The sequence below is a fragment of the Anopheles moucheti genome, chromosome 3 (genome assembly GCF_943734755.1).
Source record: "Anopheles moucheti chromosome 3, idAnoMoucSN_F20_07, whole genome shotgun sequence".
Classification (NCBI taxonomy): domain Eukaryota; kingdom Metazoa; phylum Arthropoda; class Insecta; order Diptera; family Culicidae; genus Anopheles; species Anopheles moucheti.
This window is the reverse complement of record NC_069141.1, coordinates 14,003,539-14,017,847: the sequence shown is the minus strand read 5'-3', so window position 1 is coordinate 14,017,847 and position 14,309 is coordinate 14,003,539. Positions and strand designations below refer to the sequence as shown.

The window sequence follows — 14,309 nt, the reverse complement described above, 5'->3', positions numbered from 1 at the left end:
AGTACCCGTCTCGATCAGAGCACGTGAATGTGGGGTGCGTGTGTGATGGAAATGGGATGTGGGGAGGGATACGGTGGGGTTCAGTTTGGGCTCTCCGTTAAAGGAGGTAATAAATCATCGAAAAAAAAGCGGTCAGAATCGAACGGTCAGCAACGGTGCGTCCTATTAGACATTATGCATTGCGTGTTAGCGTTAGGAGTTAGTTTACAAACGAGTCTCATATTGTTTACATCAAACGGCACCACTAATAAACTGATGTCCTTTTTCGGCCACATTTCGGAACGGATTATAGAAGGGCAATCACCAAATAGCTATCTCGCGTTGGATAGAGAATTGCTCTCACTGTCACTTTCTACTCGGTTATGATTAGTTGCGGGAGGTATTTTCAAATTGGACAACAGACCACGAAGGAACTCGGAGTTACGACTGGAATGTTCCTTTTTTTTCTCCTGTTCAACCTCTCATACAATATGAAGAATGTGTAGCCAGGGGTTTCCTTCTTTGTTCCCTGTTTGTACGAGTGTTTTTATATTTCAGGTCGTTTATATAAGGTGTAGAAAGTGTGACAGGAAGCGGTGTGGCTAGGGCGAGATAGTGCGATGAAAATGGAACCGGAAAGCCCTTTTTCACGATGAGAGGGATCCAGTCGCATCCTCGAAATTCCTTTCCTTTCGGTGCTCGATTCGTGTCGAGAAGATGTCGTTATGTCGTCAGCTAGCCATTGTTATGCCGGTTGTGTACGGCAACCGTAATGATCCACTCGGGGAATATAGGAGCTACACACAAAAAAGAACCTCAGAGCCCGAGCACTCTCGGTGATAATTTTCAGGCTTCCAGCGGGGCATTTGTTTGGGAACGGAGCTTCGTCCACAGCACAGGTGCTTTGATGGTGCACGTATTTCGGGATGCATTCCAGGCCTGGCCGGCAACAATGCACGTTGCACTATCTGGAATTGCCATTCGTTTGGTTTGATAACGTCTTTGTTTGGTTTTGATGGACCTCTGCTCCAAGGGTGTTCCACAAACATTGCCCAAATGTTTGCCTGGAATGAAGTTGTCCACGCGTGGTGGTGTATGTTGTGATAAAAGCGATCCGTTTGTTTTGGTGTACCTTCGCGTGTTCGCATCATTTAAGGTAACATGAAGATGGTACAGGTTTCTTTTTTTGTTAAGAGAGTGTTTATTGAAGGTTATAAATGTAAGGGTGTTTGTCAGGAGAGGCCAACCATTTTTCGGTGGTAACGTTTCTTCAATAATACTGATCTAGTAGGTATTCTCTTTGTAGTCGGAAACTTCTCGGCTATATCCCCAAAATAACAGCGAAAAAAAAAAGCGGATACAAAGCTTTGTAATGTTTACGATTCCGGGATCATATTCGAACCAGTTTATGGGGTAACTATAAAAAAAACACAAAACCCCAATGCGCAATACCTTTAATACCATGAGCGGCGTGGAATGTCGGTTCATCCTCAATCGATGCCTGGCTTCCTGATGAATTCCTCTAGAACCCATCGACACAAATAAAAACAAACGATAATGCGTGTGTGTGTGCATGTTTTGTTTTGGTCGCTTTCACCGTGGCCAGCACAGCAACCGCACAACATCTGGCGCGCTTTACCCATTGCGTTGCCTACCCCCTGTTGAACTAAACCGCAATGGGCAACCCTCCTCTGAGCTGGATAGCGTCCAACTGGAACGGACGAGACACGGTCGTTTATGTTACGTTGCTGTCTACCTTCTGGTTCGAACGGTGGACGATCGACCAGCCAGAGTTCTGTTTTGTTTTTTTGGGGTAGGTTGAGCTCTAGTGCATTGGTAAAAGGTTTAAGCTTAAAGGTAGCGCCAGAGCAACGCAACCGTTGGAAGAATGTACGTAGTTTTTTGGTAAAATTCCAGTTGCTTAGGTAAGCATTCGGTCAGGCTGTAAGTCTTTATAGACATATGCTGTACACGAGGAAGATGCGCAAAGGATACCCGTATGGTTAGAACTTTTATTTTTTGGAGGGCGTTGTTCGTCGACGTGTACCGCATGTATAGGTGGGTGTAAAATGGATTTACCTGTCAGTTTGAATAACTTTGCCCACTGTGCTAACGTGGAGGTAGATGTGTTTTATCCTGTTTAAACTACCCGTCGCGCAACGTGGCACGGCGGAATACATATTCTACCCACCGAGAAGTTTTCCGAGCACATGAACACACCAAGCAGCCAAGAAACCTTGAGACTCGCTCGATAAAATCGCTTACAAAAAAACCGTTTGGTTGGGCTTCTTCACAAAGGAGGCCTAATCTTGGCTCACTTTTTTGGCCAGAATTAAGCACATCAAACGTATCCAAACCGGAGTGGGATGACGAAGAACTTCTTCTCGGTGAGACAGACAGTTTCACTGTAAAGGTCGTTTTTTTTTTTTATCATTCGCTTGGGCGGGTTGGTACGCTGGCCAAATGTTTAACTCCCTCCGGGATGCAAAGGGGGTAGTTCACTGGCCTCGTGCGCTCTCTTTTACGCTGTCTCCCCCCGGGGTGTAAAACCGATACGGTTCCGTAGCACCGCCATAGTCCGTCACCTGAAGCGTGAACTTTACGTTCCGCACGCGAACACTTGGCCGTGGTGGGTCGCTTTTTTTGTAAATGCTAAAGAAGCGACAGACAAAACTTACCATTTCGCGCTCTCTTCAGCTGTCCAACCAGGTCGGCCATAGTTTCCGTGGACGTGTTGGAGAGAGTGAAGACGGTGCAAAGCACAACAACACAACAACCATATCCCAACCGGATAGCTTCCGTTCCCATATCGCTGCAGGACCGTCACTAATTGAATTAATGTGCTTCGACGGTTGTAACGGGATTGTGGCCCTTTTTACGCCTTCCGTCCGTCATGTTGCGAGCCGCGCGCCATTACGTGGTGTGCGACTTTAGCGACCTGAACCCAGCACGTTTATATCGCGGTGCGTTGTGCCGGCAACAATTGTGCCTCCCGTGCCCCACAACCCTCGCGCGTAAAAGCTGACTGTAAACTGCTTTATTCCCGGACCCAGTTTGCCGGTTTAAATTTCCGACTGACACAAGGGTGGGTTTCAGTTCCAAGGGCGCATGGACACTTCCGTGTGGCTCAGCTTTCATGGCTCCGGCTACGAAAATGCATCCGTCGTGTCTGGTCTGGAGGTTTATTTTCGGCTTGAAACAACAATGCGTTCAAGCCCAGTGTTCTCGGAAGTTCAACGGCGAAGCATTACTGCAATGTACGGTCCGTCTGCACTTTGCCGATGCAGTGGCCAAATCCGACCGACATACACACAACTTCGGATAGATCGGCCGGGTCGTCCGAACGAGTAGCTATTGATGTCCGGGAATGGGAAAGCCAACCAAGAGGATGAGAAAATCGATAGCAACCGAGCACACCGAATATGCCGACCTGAAAGAGCCTCCCTTTTTTTTCTGCACAACGGTCTGTCGCTGACCTTAGACCGAAAGCTCCGTCTAGTGTTCCAGAACGGTGGCTAACACATTCGTCACTACGGTGGCTAAATCGGTGCCTTTCTTCAGCACGATCTTCAATCGACCCGGTGAAAAAAAAAACGCCCGCGTGCGCGTTTGTGACCGGAATCTAATTATTTCATCCGAAGGAAAAAGGGTGTTGAGGGTTTTGTCTATTTTTTTTTCCTAGAGGCGAAATTTATTTCCCACCCCGGAACGGAACGATCCGAACGACCAATCCGTGGTGTGGTTGGGCAAGCGGATAGAAATGTGAAATACGCTTCCGGGGTACCAGTGGTTGAATGAAGCGAAGCACCATTCTAAATCCGCACGTAGTAGTTCGTAAGAGGACTGGGAGGGAGATAATTTAATATTTAAAGAGCTGCTTCTTCCCGATACCTATTGTGCGTTATAATGTAGCTCCCGAAGTTTGGCGAACGCTCGTCTAAGTTGATTGGATTTTTCGATATGCTATCCCAGCCCATTCTGGGGTTTTGCTTTCGTCACAGTTGCATCACATTAGCCTGTCGGCTGGCTGAAACTCGTACTGTTGACTCTTGCCCACACGGGAATAATTGGCAGCGCCTCCACATCGCGTGAGATTGAAACCTTGTGTGATGCCAAAGTGTCATACGATTTATGCGCGTTCTGGCATAAATTCAACACACACACTCCATCTTTCGCATCTCACGTGACATACCCGGCTTCCGTTTAATAATCTCGAAGTACAGCGAGTCAATGTACGCGCGAATCGATGTGCAACAGTGTGTACTTTCGTGAGCATGAGAGATGCTTTTACACTGCGCTGGCATGTGTACTACGCTGGCCCCAGGCCTCAGGCGGTCGATACAAATATTTACCAGCGTTTCGTTGCGGTGCAGTACGTCGTGTGCGACACGACTGGCCGTGCATGTACCACAAACAGTGCCAAATCGAATTTACATCGCGTGCCAACGGCGCTGCGATGGGTAAACAGAGCCGAAACATTGTGCCAACCGTTCATATATTGACTCGCGACGAAGAATGATTTGTGGCTAGTTACCAGTCAGCGCCGTGTGACAGCAACAGTAATAGAGCATCCGGTACCGGAAACAGGATGTACCCTGGCTGAACAGTCCGCTGTGTGTGAAAAGTTAATAATCATCGAAGCGGACACTCGCACAGAACGGTGCACGGTGGGAATATTTGGAACAAGCATTTGGACAATTCATTTGTTGTGTGAAACTTTTGAAGACTTTTCACCTACAACTGCTGCAAAAATTATACAATATCAAACGAGATACATGAACTTCACGACAGCTTTCAATTTTTTATAAATTAAACTGATAGTGATTTCATGTCACATTTTGTTTTGCAATAAATGAAATGTATTGAAGAACTTTTCCTACAAATCCTAAGGATTAATCACATCTTTAAAAAAATGGAAATTTGAGGATGTTTGGCTTGAAGAAACGTTGAATATTTTGAGGAATTTCCATTCATTGAGGTTCTTTGCTTCGATGTCGGATTTTTTAATCCAATACATATGCAATAAGGATGACATTCCTTCAACTCCCAAGGAACAAAATTCCCAACGAAAAAAAAGATTCATTTTATTTTCACTTTTATCCTCTTTATTAGCTGATACCACATTCATTGTGCAGAAAATTGCTATTAGAGTTGTAGAAATTGCGTAGGTTGCGCAATAAATGAAATGTATTGAATAACTTTTCCTACAAATTCCTAAGGATTAATCACATCTTTAAAAAAATGGAAATTTGAGGATGTTTGGCTTGAAGAAACGTTGAATATTTTGAGTAATTTCAATTCATTAAGGTTCTTTGCTTCGATGTCGGATTTTTTAATCCAATACATATGCAATAAGGATGACATTCCTACAGCTCCCAAGGAACAAAATTCCCAATGAAAAATAGATTTATTTTATTTTCACCTTTATCGTCGTTATCATTGTTCAGAAAATTGCTATTAGGATGGTATTGAGTTCTTCTAAATAGTTTTCATCTCCATGTCCACCCCTGTTCCATCGTGCGGTTGCGCTAGATGACGATCGTTCACACTGGAACGACGGCCAGTAAAGTGCGGAAATTGCAACTGTGAAGCAAACTTTCCTTCGTCCAAAAACCTGCCGGGAAAGCCTATCGGGAGAGAGTGGCAAATGTAAAAGTGCTTACAGCAAAGTTTAAAAAGGTGTGTCAGTTTTGTGTCGATGTCACTACTTAACGGTCCTCCTAACCCTTATTCAAATATACCAATGTATTTTTGTATACGTTTTCAAGGTTTCTTTACGACGCAGGACCGTAATAAGAGTATACGACATGGAAAAGAGTCAGATAAATCACTTCAATGTTAATAATCCTTCATCGTATCCACCCAGGCTGCGAGTTTTCGCCTCACTTCGCGTGAAGAGTAATGGACGGACCATTCGCCAAACCGAAGATATTTCATTCCAGCGAGTTAGACGAGATCTCTCCGCGGTGGTGCGTAGGGCCCCGAAAGCGGATTTTCATTAAGGCGAAAGGAGTACGATTGTTTGATTTTCACCGTTTATGCCCCCGGTCGTCTGAAGGACGGACGGATCCGGTTCGGGTGTGTTTTTTTTTTGGGTTTGGAAAATTTAGTTTATAAATCATTCACACAGCGCGATGCAAAGCGATGATCGTACTAATTGATTTTTAAGCTGCTGTGTGCCGAGCGAAGGAAGAAGCAGCAAGTTGGATAAGATGTTTACGATTCTTACGATCGAGACGGAAGGGGCATCGGTGAAGGGAAGGACCATGAAAGGAAGGATAAATGTGTCTACATCTATTTATTTTTGGGGGTTTTAATTCAAACAGCACCAACAGCCCCGTGGAGGTTGTCGGTTTGAATAAATAGCGTGTTTATTAATTGATGTTTTGTCTTTTGTGCTGAAATGAAACCTTTGCTTGATATATTACGCTGGTTGAAGCAGGCAACAAACATTGAAGTATCGGTTAGCAATGGAAATGTTCAAAACCCCAGCCATGCGTTTGCATGGTGTGAGTTTGGGCCAAGTCTCTCTACGGTACGCAACTCGCACAAACGAGCTCATTTATCAAGTAACAGTAATTTGACATTCCCAACCCCCACGTTGTATCACCTTCACCTCACTGTTCCATATTCGTTGACCTCAGTCCCATTTTGATATCACTATCAAGTTGTACGGGCCGAAGTAGCACCCACCAGTTCGGTGAGCATTGCGGAGTCGCTACACACACTGGCAGCTGGTTCAATCGGTGCATTCCAACGCCGGACAAGTGTACGAGTGCAAAATGCGGTCGCCAAGGGCGCACAAGTGTCAACCTACGCGCTGCTGGAACAAGCGCGGCACCTGGTAGAAGTAGTAGCGCTGGCACAACAAATTGCATTCCCCGTTTTGTTTGTTGGGTTGATTTTTTCTCCTTTCCTCTCTGCCGTACATCGTGGTAGGCGCAGAAAAAAAAGGACGCAAACACGAAACTAACTTGCATCGGTTGTCCTTGTTGCTGTGTCTCGTCTAAGTGCGATGTTGCCCACAGCTTGCAAGAGCCCCGGCCGGAATGAAAACAATCGAGCGCATAAACAAATTAATTCTCATTATGGCGCTAAGATGCTGCTAAGTTGTGTGGTGGCTATTTTAAGCATCTAGCAACACGCCGGTACCCAGCACAGGCAGCTTGCCATGGCGTCGGACTGATAAGCAAGCGGTCCCGAGAGAGAGAGTAAGATAAATGTACAGAAAAAATTTGCCTTACCCATGCGAAACGAGCTGGTCCCGAGTTTTGGGGTGTGTGTATTGCGGTGGGTTTTGCCGGGGCATAATCTCAGTTTTCCAGAGTGCCGTCGTCCCGCAAATCCCGCAAACACGTAAGAGCATTATGTTGCGGAGCGTGAATTTTGTATGAACCTTTATATACATATTTATTCGTCCTGAAGTTTGTTTCGGCATTTCGGCCGAGCCTGGAAAGTATCTGGTAGTGACGGTTTTTCAAGCGGACATACTCGCTGTGTTCCAGCTTTTGTGTTGGGTGGGCCGCATGACGTGAGATTTGATGTCGCCCAAAACTTATTCCCGGCACACGCGTGAGGTTTTTCCCCGTTTTTTTTTGTCCGGATGGAGTTTACATTCGAAGACCAATTTAACTAACGAAATCAAAGTTGTTCTGTGCCTCATGTGGATATACACACCGTGAGAGCATGTGTGATGCTAGACCAATCTTCAAGAAGAATGGTACGGAAGAGATACGATGGGAAGATACCGTGTCAGACACCAGCTGGAGATGCTGGAGATGGGTCGCTCGCTGGATGCCTCTCTGTGTATGTGTGTACACAGGTTTCTGGCTGTGCTGCCTACGGCTGACTCCCGTTACACAAGGGTATTTTCTTCCGATGGAAACATCTTCCATACTCCATGACAATCCATTCCTGAATATCATACCGACGAACCGTTTTCGGTGTGTTTGGGTGCATTTATTTTTTTGCCTCGGGACCAACATTTAACATCTGCTCCTGGTGGAAAGGATCTGCCCACGGGGCAGGACGCAAACGCGCACAGAGCAAAGTGAACCGGGGAAGAAGCCCGGATGCGTGTGAGTGTGTGTGTGTGGTGACTGCGTGGAAACGGATGCTGGCGGGTTCGGTTTGAATTGGTTCATTGTCATATCCAATATCGCGGATGCCGGATGGAAATGTTGACGCTTTCATCGGGTCGCTCGACAAAAGGTCGTTCAATTATTTGCCATTTATTTGTTGCTGTGTTCGCTGATTTCCAGCAAAGGCCGATCCCTGCGAGAAGAAGCCCAATTAATCAACCCCTTTACGGTCGATTGCAAGCTTTCGGATGGTGATATTGTCTGGACGAGATGAGCTTTTTCCAGCTCGATTCATTTCCGATGAAGGATAATTTTGGTGAGGATAGGTTTGCTATTGGTTGCATGGTTTGATAAGATATCTTTTATTTAAAAGGAATGCCTTTTCTTTTGAGGAAGGATACAACCGAAGGTAGAGGTTTGAAGAGCAAACTTTAGAAGAGCTATTGTATTCCACCGTAAAAGTGATCCACTTTGAGATGGAAATATTGTACCCAAAAAAGGCAAATACTGTTTGTACTGTATTCGCGTTTAAAGGTTAAAGAGTTTGGTAACGAGAAATCGCAGTCTCTACATCAGCCGAGCAGCAGCAAACATGTGTTACTGTGTGTAACCTCTAACATATTTCCCGGCGTAAAGGTTACGAGTACTTTCTTCCACTTCGATGGATGATTTGAACGGAGGTGAACTGAAGTTTTCTAATCATGTTTTTAAAAGTCAAATAATTCGTTGTATTTTCATTTTGCGGGCAACTCTCGTACGAGCGGAGGACTCTGTTGGTCACCGTGCCGTGCTTCAGAAAATGTGTCATATGTATCGTTGGGTCACAGTTTTGTACAGCTTTAATTTGATTTGTTATGTAGACGAACTACCAAAGCGCCCGTAAATGTCTGGGGAGATAAATTTCTCGTTGACGGTAATATGATCAACACAAGTTTAAATTGTCACATGATTCGAATGGAACCGCAAGATTTGCTGCCAAGCCGGAGAGAGTTTTATTAACTTGGTTTAGAAAGATACAGGAAACACTAGAACGAGACGTTACAAAACAATAAAAAGGAAAATCGTTTTGCTGGTCGAGCAACTTGGACGTAAATTGTGGCAAAGAAAAGTTCTTTCCACATGGTGTCGTTGGCAAAAGGAATGATCGGGCTGTCGCTCAACAGCATCTCCAACTCAAAAACTCACCACCATTCAACTGACTTTAGCTTGAATGGGTTTACAGGGCTTACCATAAACTAATGTTGCAAAGCTGTCACTCATTTTCGCTATTGCTGCAGATGATATAGTAATATTTTCAAATTAAATCACAAACAAATCATGTTAAATTTAATTGTTGATAATGATGATAATCTGCTTAGAGCGATTAGACATAACCGAATTAAAACAGGTGCTGCTTGTGATATCAACTGAAAATGTTCTCATATTATGTGGTGCACTTGCGACGAACTTCGCGAAACTCAATGCGTACAACCCTGCCATCATTGAGGTGCCACAAATGTGCTCGTGTTTTTGGGTTGGACCACGAGTGTTTCCAACTGGTTTTTTTTTGGTCCGCCGGTCTCTGGTTCTCCTTGGACGGTCCGCTGGGTTTAGATTATTTCACCTTTCCTAGACCATATGCTGCTGCGCACGGCATTTGGGACGCTTTTGGTGTTGGATTCAATTAAAAGTTTTGTGCAAAAGTTGTGTTGTGTGGCACCTTTGTCGGTTTTAGCACAGTTTTCTCGCTTCCCCTTTTTTTGCGAAAGCTGAACACCAAAGTGTCTTTGATGAGAGTGACCTTTACAGACCGGTCTCGCCATTAATGGGCGCCTTGTACAAAGGATGACCCGGTGTATTTTTTGGGGCTGCTGATTGGGGCGCTTCCTTCCGAAAGAAAAGGGAGATTAGCCAAGGGTTTATCAGACGCTTGGGTGAGGGTGAGTTAATCTATCGAACAGTTTGTACAACTTTGTACATGAAATTCATGTTTGATTAAAGCACTATCGATCGTTTGGACATCTCAAGGATAGCTTCCTTAATTTCAGAGCTAATCAATGTCCAACATGTGTGCCCCGTTTGTACAATATTGGTTCAGCTCAACCCGAACCTCAGCGAGTTGTGAGAGAGCAGTGAATGACTACTCGTTAGCAGTGTGATTTAGTAGTTCCGTGGTAGAAACACCGTCACTAAGCAATAACCTTTCTGCTTTCCGGTTGGGTAGTCGTTGGTAAATTTTGTAAATCTAACCCCCGGCACAACATGACCAGAACCGAACACAGACCCAAGAACGACGTTCCAGAAAACCTCAAACCGGATGGACGATGGATTTGCACCAGCACCGGAACCACCAGCGTTGTGGCTTTGTGCGGAAATCAGTGTCAGCGGCGAGGATGCGAGAGGGAAGGTGTTTGGGCCAGTGTTTACAAACACAAAACCAGACCACATGTGTTTTTGTGTAGTGTTAGTGTGTGTGTGTTTGTGCACACAGGGTGTTGGGTGCGTTGAATATTAAATTGTATTATCATCATCGTCCAGTGCTCGTGCACTGTTGCCGTTGAGGTGTGTGTCCCACACAAACAATCAGCCAGTTGTGTGTTGTGCTGTGTGGCCTCCAATAAAACCATCAACCTACTCCGCGTGCCGCGCGCGATGTGACATCATCCGAGCCGAATGAGATGAGTTGGCGCATTGGGGCGTATGGTATGGTTATGCCCCCTTCCCGGTTGGGCTGTGCCGAGAGATGCTAACTGCGTCCGCTGACTGACAATATTATCAACGCGCTCCAAAGACACCCCACATTCAGTGGCCCAGCAGAGGTTATCGGGGGGTTGTGCATCTGGTTGATCGTGCTATTTTTTTTTTGTTCGGAACACGGCCCAGCTCCTGCTCTCGGACAAGCTGATTCGTTCCAATTAGTTATTGTGCAATTGCGCGGCTGGAATGTGGAATGCTTCTGGGTGCTTCTGGGATACTGGGAGGTGCACTGGGGGAGGCCAGGCAAAGGCAACTAGCATTAATTCCGTCGTTCATGGTGTGATCGATGGTACAATCTGTGCGAGTCTATCTGCGCAGTGTTATACCGCCTGTCACAAAGGCAACTTTACGAGCGAGATATGAATATTCGTAAAGGAACGGCAACAGCAAAAAGCCGTAACCTAGGCAGACGTCATTCCGAATGAATCACACTCACCCGTTGGTGTACCGTTTTCGATTTCGAATCGTTTCCAATAGGCTCTTGTTTTTGGGGAATCGCTTTTTTATGAATGCACACGATCAGCTTAACGATCGCAACATCGCATCAGCCTGAACGTAAAACCTGATGCCATGATGTCATAGGTCAAGGCGTACTACTACTACCGCTGGTCACATTTTTGTCACATCAGCTCTCACTCAACACTGTCAAAAACAAAACCAAAAAAACGTGATTCGAGCTGCGGTTTGATAACGTCTTAACACTTTTTAATGTTTCTCCACCATCCGGGTCTATACAGCATGGTTGAGATGAAACGGCGATAAAGTAAGCCAGCTATAAACGCGGTCGGAATTTTTCGCGGACCGCTTAAACGTATCCGAGCGGTCTCTTATCTGGAACGGCCGACTCTATTGGACTATAAGTTTGTGGGAACCGGTTTTTGATAGTTTCCTGTGCACGCCGAGGTGTGTGTGTGATGTTATGTAGCTTTTTTCTCGCTACATAAGCTTTGGCATTTTTTTTAACCTCATCTTTTCACATTTTCCAAACTTCCCCATTGGGGAGAGCGCATTTAGCTCAATTTCCACGCCGTGTGTTGTGTTTTCTTGACTTCATTCTTCAATTTGTTTTGAGGGCACTAGCCCTCTGCTTTGCCTCCGTGTGTACAGTTAGCTAGGTCAATTTAGCGTGTTCTTGTGTCGATTCATTTCTTTAACTTGTTTTTTTTTGTATGATGCTCCAGTTGAAGAGAGGCATGATATACGCAACGTTAATCATTCAATTCGAAGTAACCGACATTTCCTGCCACCATCGGGAAGGGTTTTCTCTTTTGAGTTTGTCACACACACACACGGCATCAAGCAGTTGTGGACACAATGCTAGTCTCTGTTTGGCAGAGCATACCCAGCATAACTCACCACGATCCGGGAAGATTCCAAGTATTTCTTGCCGGGCGGTCTTCTTTGCCAGTATCATTTGCTTTCTCAATTCGTCAATTAAACATGCGCCGCCTTGGTAACGAACCCGCTGCCCGCGATGCTGGGCATTATTGGTTGAAATACGGTGCTGCGTGCTTGCGCCGAAAGAAGTTTCGTTGTGCGGAACTCTCGCAGCAATTTTAACGTGGCATTTCAACAGTGTTGGCACAAAAGGAACCTTCACCATCAATGCGTTTCCGTTGTGGTCGTTGGACGAAGAATAACTTTAAAATGAGATTCCAACATACAGAGGCCCCCGTTTTGGAACGGACGAGTTCCAAATGCACACCATGAGTGCGCTGGGCTCACAGACCACCAGCAGCATCATGAACGAGCAGGCCATTGAAATCCGCAAACCGTGTTGAGATGAGTTGTTGTTGCCGCTCGTGATTAGACTAATTGCAACACCCATTATCGGACGGCTTGATGGTGTGTATTAGAAAGTTTAAAATCTAACCGCACAAATGAAGTAGAGATGGTGTGGATGTGAACACACGCCATAATGCTTTTTTGATCGTTTGGATAATTATGGCATTATGAAAAATGCTAAAGCAAACTTTACAGGAAGTGCAGGTCCTCCGGTAGCTGTAGTGGAGTGATCGTGGGGATTTTTTTATTTGCGAATCGGATATTATTGGAAGATCTTCTCAATTTGGCATCACTCGTTGCTGATAAGACACTCAAGCATTCGTGTGCTGGAGGTTACTTTCAAAAATTAATGATACTCGTAAAGCAAGCATATTACGTTGATTGGGGTTAATGTTTCCGTCAGATTATGGCTGGTTGTAGCTTTTGGTGGAAACAAATAGCAATAAAGCATTCAATAAACATGTCCCATTTATACTAATGCATATTTTTTCTACTTTTATTTTTAGGTGAGTCACTATAAATGGATAAACTAGAGAACATAACGTGGGTGAGTCAATGAACAATTGCATCATTTGCTGGTATGGAGGCCACCTCAAGCAAACACTCGTCCGAGCATGTTTTTCAAGCCACGATCGCTCAGTCTTTTGGGACCCTATTTTGCGCAGCAGAACATGCAAATTTAGCACATGCCTTCCGTGTCTTCTGTTGTGTGTTCCATGATAAGAATGGTTTGTCACCGAACGGCACGATCGTGAGAAATGCGCGGGCTTCGTAAAACGAGGCCATGACCACGGATAATGGCGGCGCGCAAGTGTGGCTCGTCGTGCGTTTCCTTATCGACATGCGGGCATGCGAAACCTACGGCCACCTATCCGTGGCTCACCTACTTTGGCCCACCCGAAGTGTGTTTTATTTACATTTGCAACCCCTCCAACGCCTGTCCTACGTTTTCGTAGCCGCGGGTGTGCGTCGGTGAAGTCTCGATCGGCATGTCTAGAGCGTTAGTCACACATCAATTGTCACCGTGCAATTAATGCGTTCGGATCGTCGTAAACGCGCAACTGTTGCGCGCCGCTTATCCACCCGAAGATTCATGTGGCGTGTGGCAATGTGTCTATTTTTGGAGCGCGCCACGACAACGGCGCGGTGGATGATGACTAAACTCACCGTCGAGCGGAGAACGAATCGGGAGAACACGATCGACGCCTCGCACGCGCGTTGAATATCGGTCGTAGCGGTTTCCTTCCAGATGAAAGATCATAGCATCGTAAGCGAAACATGCGCGCCTGGCAAGCGAAAGATAAACGATGCCACCAGTTCACGCCACAATCTTTCGAGGCCGGGCGAGAATGGTTTATTTATATGGTTGCTGGAATTCGGGTACGCTACAGGAATTTCGGTGTACGCGTAAACCAAGCACCGAGCTCTTTTATCTACCCGCCGGTTATTGAGTCCTCCGGGGAGAAGATCATTATTGAGGTCTCGGCGTGGCGTCACCGAATGCAACGATTATACGCACTTCCGGTCGGGCGACTGATCACGGGGAGGGGAGTCAAAAATAAATCGTTCGTCAATGATGCTTGCGTACACGATCGAACGGGCTACCACAGCACGTTGAGGTGGGATCGCTAACGCACCATCGCGGATACAATTGCGATAAAAATAATTGGCATCATTATACGCGTGGCTTTGTGACATCGGCTGTAGTCTTGCTGCGCTTTCGAACGT

General features: G+C 45.7%; 1 protein-coding gene across 3 annotated transcripts in view; it reads left to right on the top strand.

The window, feature by feature from the left end:
- LOC128305602 (uncharacterized) overlaps window positions 1–14,309 on the top strand; it is a 62,876-nt gene that overhangs the window by 10,521 nt on the left and 38,046 nt on the right. The window lies entirely within an intron of this gene.